We start from the raw sequence: 8348 nt of genomic DNA, 5'->3' as shown, positions 1-8348 counted from the left end.
GGTGTGTGTGTGTGTATATGTATGTGTGTATATATATATATATATATATATATATATATATATATATATATAATCAGCCCATTCAAAAGTACCTTGGATCGTAGGGCGACCTACTGTGCTTGAGGAGACCTATCGACTCAAGTACATCAACATCAAAATGTAAATCAAATGAAAATTGCAGTTGTGATACCCATGCCGGTGGCACGTAAAAAGCACCATCCAAACATGACCGATGCCAATGCCACCTTGACTGGCTTCCGTGCCGGTAGCACGTAAAAAGCACTAACTGATCTTGGCCATTGCCAGTCTCCTCTGGCCCCTGTGCTGGTGGCATGTAAAGAGCACCCCCTACACTCACTGAGTGGTTGGCGCTAGGAAAGGCATCTAGCTGTAGAAACACTGTCTGATCAGACTGGAGCCTGGTGCAGCCTCCTGGCTTCCCTGACCCCGGTCAAACCATCCAACCCATGCTAGCATGGAAAATGGACCTTAAACGATGATGATGATATATATATGTATAACCCAAGTTTTAATGAAACCATCAAACTATAATACCTGCCAAATTATGTTTACATATTAACCCTATCATAAAACTGACCTTCTCTACACTTCTGTCACCTCCTTATTTTCATAGTGAATTATTTAAAAAAATAAACTATTTATGGTCCTTAATAATCTTAAGATTGCCAAGCACATTTTACTCATGTTGTTTTTAGATATTGCTACGCAGAGTTATAGCTTTATAACAAAGCTCTTCCTGAAAATTCTTACCTAGATGGTTTGTTATTTATTGTGGATATATTTACATTTTTTCCTCTCTACTCCAAATACATTTATTAGTATATTTTATTGTTTCTTATGATGGTCTAATCAAGTGAAGATCTAATGAAGATCTATAACAAAATAGACAATCTGCAAAGTTCTGAAAAAAAAAAAAAGTCTTGAACAGCAGCCAAATCTATTGAGATCTTTAACTGTTATTTTATTGTACCGTTAACTTTTCTTCTCTCCTTCTCTCACTTTATCTCTCACACCCATATAATCTTTCTCTCTCTCTCTCTCACACAATCTCTGTCTCTCACTCACTCACACAATCTCTGTCTCTCACTCACTCACACAATCTCTATTTATCTCTTTATCACCCTGAGATTTTCTTCCTTATCTATCAATGTCTTTTGCTCTCTCTCTCTCTCTCTCTCTCTCTCTCTCTCAATGTTTTCTTGTTAACTATCCACAATGATGCATGTATTGTAGTGTTGCAGTTCTATCACGGCTAGTAGTCTTCTAATAATGGTGTGTCTTCTGTGGAGGGTGTTGTTAAAGTTGCCTCCAACTTAAACATCATCTATTCTTAGACTATTTTATTGGTTCCCTCCTCCAAATAAGTCTTCATTAGCAGCAGTAATAAAGCAGATTTTAATTCCATACAGACCCCATATGTTTGGTGTCATGTAAAAACACTTGTGTGGTGCCATCTAAAAGCATCCAGCACACTCTGTAAAGTGGTTGGCGTTGGGAAGGGCATCCAACCGTAGAAACCATGCCAAATTAGACTGGAGTCTGGTGCAGCCTCCTGGCTCACCAGCTCTGGTTACACTATCCAACCCATGCCGGTATGGACTATAGATGTTGATGATGATGACAATGATGAAATGCAGTTAGTGGATTTTTACATGCTGGTCTGGCTGTGTGGTAAGAAGTTTGCTTCCTATCCGCATGGTTCTAAGTGCAGTCTCACTTCCTGGCACCTTGGGCAAGTGTACATATATACATATATAGATATTTATATACGATGGGCTTCTGTTTTTGTCTAATAAATCCACTCACAAGGCTTTGGTCATCCCAAGACTATAATAGAAGGCACCTGCCCAAGGTGCCATGCAGTGGTATTGAACTCAGAATCAAGTGGTTAGGAAGCAAACATTTTACCACACAGCCAAGAAAGTGAGGAACAGATATGTGTGCGTGTGAAAGCCCATTATGTACAAGTCTAAAGTGGCAAAGTATGTGATAATGAGTTCAAATCATACCACAACCAATGTGTCTAATTTATATGGTTAGGAGTAACACTGGTTAGCCATGAACTGAATTCTGTAAAATCACTCTAAAGTTATGCAACTATTCCAGTTTGTAAGAAAACTATCTTACCAATGCTGCTATGGTAGTTAAAAAGAAAGAAAAAAACTAGAAATTGAAAATAAATTACCTTAAACTCCCTCAGGGATAAACTGTTCAATTATGGATCATATTTGAAATTTCATATCTTTAATTCCCACGAGTGCTACGATATTGCAACATACCATATGTTTCAACCCAGTTTAGTTTCTACTGTGACAAGTATTTTGTTACTCATATGTAATTTATTTTGTTAAAGTCATCACACAAAAGACTGCTGCCATTGAAACTTGGGTTTGCTTTGTTTTTATTTGTTTTTTTAATCAAAACTGTGGTAACAAATAATTTTCTTTTCTCTTATGTACATTGTTCAGTTGGAAGTGTGACTGTATATTGAATTATCTTTGTTTATATATATATATATATATATATATATATATATATATCATAGTCCTCCTCCTTCTCATCACCATCATCATTTAACATTCGTTTTCATGCTGGCATAAGTTAGTTGGTTTGACAGGAACTGGCAAGCCAGAGAGCTGCACCAGATTCCAGTTGTCTTAGCATGGTTTCTGCATCTGATATATACACATATATATATATATATGTATATACTTATATATGAGAGTGTAAGAGAGTGGGAAGGTGGAGCTTACTCTAGAAAGGTTGGGACAATTATGACCGGGTTTTGGTTTATATCTTTGAAAGAAACTATAAAAGGATGTTTAGAGTTGATCTCATTGAAAAAGCTCTCATCTTAGCTGAGAATAATATAGCTATATTTCAGCCCTCATCAAGCCTTTTAAATTGACATATATGAGTAATGTGTTCTTAGTCTGCTACAAGCAAGATTTGATTCATTAACTCATCGCCTTTGAGTTAACTAATGTTATATTTTGCTTTCATAGATACAAGGTTTCAGTTAGCATACAAATTCTTGAGTCCATATCGAACTCAAAATATCATCTGAATATAGATTCCATGAATGTGAAAAATTCTAAGTAGGAATCAAAATATGAACTCAGATTTTCCTCACTAAGAAATTAATACCTTAGTTCAGCATTCATTGCAAAGTTGATACATAATGCAAAATTTTTGGAAAGTCACTTCTAGTGCATTGATAACAATATCACTCCGTACACTTCAGCTAACTTCACCTTCGTTGTTACTAGTACATTTCATTGCTTTATCATATATGTTTTGATGTGTAATTATTCCAAGCTTAATAATATATGTGGAATATTTTGAGTTCATTTCAATTAGCTATATTCCTTATATATATATATACAAATGCCTGGAAAATTAGAACTTACATATGGAACCTCCAAGAGCTATTTCAGGACACAAGTATTTCAAAGTTTATTAATTAGGCACAGGTGTGGCTGTGTGGTAAGAAACTTGCTTTTCAACCACATGGTTTCAGAGAGATTGAGGTGTTCATTTATGATAGCCACAAGAGGTAGTGATGGATATCAATGGTCCTCTCTCCAAAACTTGAGTTCAGCTTCAACACAAACTCTGAAGAAAATGGACTGGACATTTTCCTTATTAAGAAGAAATGTATTCTGACACTTTTAGAAAGTTTTCTGGGAGAATTTAAAATAAACCTGTAGTAGGAGTTGTAACTGAGAGTTTTCTTTTTACAGGAAAGTTCAAATATTGCTGAAATTCTCAGCAGATCACTGAACCAGAGATGCATTTACTGGTTCAAAAATAATAGCGCAGATCAGAATTCATACAGTTAGGAAAGGACTAACAGTGTGAGTTTAAAGATATTTCAAAATATATTAATCTCAGATTTTTGGCAATAGGCCACCTATTTCAGAGAGGGGATAAGTCAATTACATCAACCCCAGTATTCAACTGGTACTTATTTTATCAACCCCGAAAGGATAAAATGCAATGTTGACCTCGGCAGAATTTTGAACTTGGAACGTGAAAACAAGTGAAATGTTGCTAAGCATTTTGTTCAGTATGATAGCAACTCTGCTTTAAATATTTCAAAATATATTACAAGTTAATCATGCCAGAGACATTGATTATTCAGTTTTTGACCATGAATTAATATAAATTTTAGTTTTCAATAATTCTGAATAATTTAGACAAAAATAGATTTTATTTTTTGAATATCATGAAATATGCAGATGTCTCTATTTTTAAGAATGAGTGGGCTCATTCATGATGTTTGTGTTTATCATTGCTTTTGTAGATGTATATTCGGTTGTTCGAAGGTAACTGTTTTTAGTAAAAAGCAATGTCGTCCCTGATAGCTACCAAGCCAACCTCCCAATATCATAAACTACTATTAGCATTACAGACACTTGCCTTATTGTCTATCACTACTTCCCTCATTATGGTCTAAGAGAGTGATTCAAAAAACACAGACCAAAATGCCCTTTCATAAGGAAACCCATTTGGGCACTACAAAGCAATTTGGATATTCATATATAATCTTTTATTCTACTTGTTTCAGTCAGTAGACTGCAGCCATGCTGGCACATTGCCTTGAAGTTATTTTGTCATACAATTCGACCCCAGGACTTACTTTTAAGCCTAATATTTATTCTATCGGACTCTTTGCCAAACCGCTAAGTTATAGGGACATAAGCACACCAACACCGGTTGTGAAGCAATGATGTGGAGTGGTTACAAACAAAGACACACACACGTGTGTGTGTGTGTGTGTATATATATATATATATATATATATATATATATACACACACACATATATATAAATCCAAGAAAGTTAGGGGTTGTGAATCCAACCCACTAAGGGATAATATCTATCCAATATGCTGCTGGAAGAATACCCAATTATTATTACACTAGTGTTTTGTCATTGCATGGCAATTACATTACCAAGTGCAATAAATGAGTGCAGGTAAAAAGTTATTTTACCATTAATTTATATGCATTTCAATGCATGTATAACAACAACAAAAATGAAAAACAATGCAAAATACTTCAACCCTGAGAAATAAGATGGTCACAAGCACAACCCGAGGAAGAAATATTTTCACCAGCTACTAAACAAAATGGTACTAATGAATGCCTAATGTAAGAGCCTTAAATTCAAGGATCACCAAAAATAATTTTTACCCTTCCATCCATTTTCTTGGGCCACTATTCTGAGAAGGTTCCTGAGAGTGTTCAGGAACCTCTTTAGTGTCCTGTCAGAAGCAACCATCATTAGATTCCCTGGCAGGATTCCTGAGCGTGATCAACTTAGACTACAGATATTATTCAAACATCTTCTGGTGTTAGGAAGGGCATCCAGCCGCAGAAACCATGCCAAATCTGACTGGAATCTGGTCCAGCTCTCCGGTTTACTAGTTTGTCAAACCACCTAACCCATGCCAGCATGGAAAGCTGATGTTTAATGATGATGATCTTGTTCTTGGTTTATATATATATATATATATACATACTAACCACAACATACATACAAACCACAACATACATACAAATAGATAGACAGACAGGCAGACAGACAGACAGACAGACAGATGGAGAGATAAAGAGATAGAGGGACAGGTAGTCTTTATATATATAGTTTTCACCTCTCCCTACTTACTTAACTATCAGTCATACTATCTTTCTACATATCTATCATTTAAGCAACCCAACCCCAGTCATTAAACAAAAAAAGGATAGGCCGGTTGATAAAGGTGCTACATACTATTACCTCATGTCACAGCATAAGGACATGAAATCGATAATTTAATATATAGGGTGAGAAGCAAATGCATGTGTTCGAGGTCACTGTAGCACAGATGTTATCCTGTAAACATGTTGTATTCTCCCCTCATGAATAACAGTTTTCCTAACAAAAAGTAAAGTAGTAATAATAAAATAATAATAATAATAATAATAGTAGTAGTCGTTGTCGTCGTCGTCGTAGTAGTAGTAGTAGTGTTCCTCCTCTCTCACATCACAGGGAGGATATCCAGCTGTGAAAACTATAGATCCAACATGTGAACTATCCCACACAAGCTTGATATAAAGCAGTTAAAGATCTCTCTGTCTCTCTCTATCTCTCTATCTATCTGTGTCTCACTCGGTTTCTCTTTCTCTCTATGTCTGTATCTCTCTATTTCTCTTTCTGTCTGTCTCTATCTCTCTCTTTCTCTCTCTCTCCCTCTCTCTCTCACAAACACACACACATGCACACATACATTTTTCTATTTTTTACTTAATTCAGCTATTAATTGTTTGGAGGGATATGAAACAAATTATTCATTGTGATTAATTAGGGTTGAATCAAACAATTGTCTACAGTCGGCAACTTCAATGTTTGAGGATTGCTTTCAGTTGAAAACTTACTGCCTTAATCCTTCAGCACTTAAACTGGCCATATCTGGCCGAAATATTCTACCTTTCAAATGCTCAAACTGATCAGATCTGTCCTCTCATATCTACTCTAAAAATAAGCAATCACATCATTGAAATCTTAAAGCTATGAGATAATGTGTGATTAATTAAAAAAAAAAAAGTGAATAAAATAGGTGCAGGAGTGGCTGTGTGGTAAGTAGCTTGCTTACCAACCACATGGTTCCGGATTCGGTCCCACTGCGTGGCACCTTGGGCAAGTGTCTTCTACTATAGCCTCGGGCCGACCAAAGCCTTGTGAGTGGATTTGGTAGACGGAAACTGAAAGAAGCCCGTCGTATATATGTATATATATATGTGTGTGTGTTTGTCCCCACAACATCGCTTGACAACCAATGCTGGTGTGTTTATGTCCCCATAACTTAGCGGTTCGACAAAAAGAGACTGATAGAATAAGTACTAGGCTTACAAAGAATAAGTCCTGGGGTCGATTTTCTCGGCTAAAGGCAGTGCTCCAGCATGGCCGCAGTCAAATGACTGAAACAAGTAAAATAGTAAAGAGTAAATAAGCATTACATTTGACTGAATAATGTGCATGCTAAAGTGTTAATATAACCAGGATGTGAATAGGGGTTCTCTTTCAACAAGACCTAGTGCCACACCAATCGTGTGAGGTCATTAAAACATTTTCTGGAATCATTTCAATGAGGAAAAAATACTATGTCGAGTATATTCTCCAGATCTTTCTCTATTAGACTTTCACTTATTTAGAACTTTGCAAAACTATTTGGATGAGAAAAGCATGTCTTTGACACAGGTATGGCTGTGTGGTAAGAAGCTTGCTTCCCAACCAAGTGGATTCTGACTTCAGTCCCACTGCATGCCCCCTTGGACAAGTGTCTCCTACTATAGCCTTGAACTGACCAAAGCCTTGTGAGTGGATTTGGTGTATGGAAACTGAAAGAATCCCATTATGTATGTATATGTACGTCTTTGTCTACAACCACCACTTGACAACTGGTGTTGGTTTGTTTACTTCTCTGTAACTTAGCACTTCAGCAAAAAGAGACTGATAGAATAAGTACCAGGCTTTAAAAAATAGGTACTAGAGTCAATTCTTTTGACTAAAAACTCTTCAAAGTGGTGCCCCAGCATGGCCGCAGTCCATTGACTGAAACAATTAAATGATAAAGGATTTGTACAACCTTTCACTATTTTTTTTTTCTTTAAGAAGTTTTTAGTTTATTAAATTAGTTTCATTTCTGTAAAGATTGAATCACTTTAATTACAAGGAAACAAAGAAAATGAAAGAAGAAGGGGAGGGGATTAAGCAGCAGACGATGAAGTGAGTGGGTGAGTAATGGGTAGTACATGCGAAATTCAAATGGCATATTCAGCTGTGCCACATGAACATGATCATGATCATGATGCTGGTACTGCAGAGAATGGCCAGGGACATTTGCTGCAACAGCAACCTCATCTTGTGGGACTCATTTCACTCTTTAAACATTGTAAAGTGCTTAATATTTCTATTGTCCCACGTATCACAATCATCTTTCCATTGCATATAAGTTATGAGCTTATGTTGTTCTCCATGAAACCAAGTTCAGCTATTATTTGACCCAGGTGATTTGATAGATCCTTTTTTCCCTCCACATTTATAATTTGAGGTCCCACACAACAGAACCATGCCCACCAGTTCTCTTTCTATTCATCGGTCTCATTATTTTCATTTATTATTTTTTTTCTTTTTAGCTCTATTTTGGATTGCTGTGGAAGATGTATGCATGTATATGTGTAAGTATATGTATATATATATGTGTATGAATATGCGTGTGTAGTATGTATATATGTATATATATATATATATATATATATATATATATATATATATATAT

General features: G+C 35.9%; 1 protein-coding gene across 4 annotated transcripts in view; it reads left to right on the top strand.

Annotated features, from left to right (window-relative positions):
- Positions 1–8348, top strand: part of LOC106884059 (zinc finger protein 836) — a 294539-nt gene that overhangs the window by 261454 nt on the left and 24737 nt on the right. The window contains exon 3 of one of the 4 annotated variants that reach the window (XM_052971240.1): positions 8206–8247. The exons of the other annotated variants lie outside the window; for them this stretch is intronic. The gene's annotated coding sequence lies outside the window, so the exon portion shown is untranslated. The remainder of the gene's footprint in view (positions 1–8205; positions 8248–8348) is intronic. 4 annotated transcript variants of the gene reach the window in all.

Source organism: Octopus bimaculoides, chromosome 10 (assembly GCF_001194135.2).
Source record: "Octopus bimaculoides isolate UCB-OBI-ISO-001 chromosome 10, ASM119413v2, whole genome shotgun sequence".
Taxonomy (NCBI): Eukaryota; Metazoa; Mollusca; class Cephalopoda; order Octopoda; family Octopodidae; genus Octopus; species Octopus bimaculoides.
Note: the sequence above shows the minus strand (reverse complement) of the source record. Positions and strands in the feature narration are given on the sequence as shown.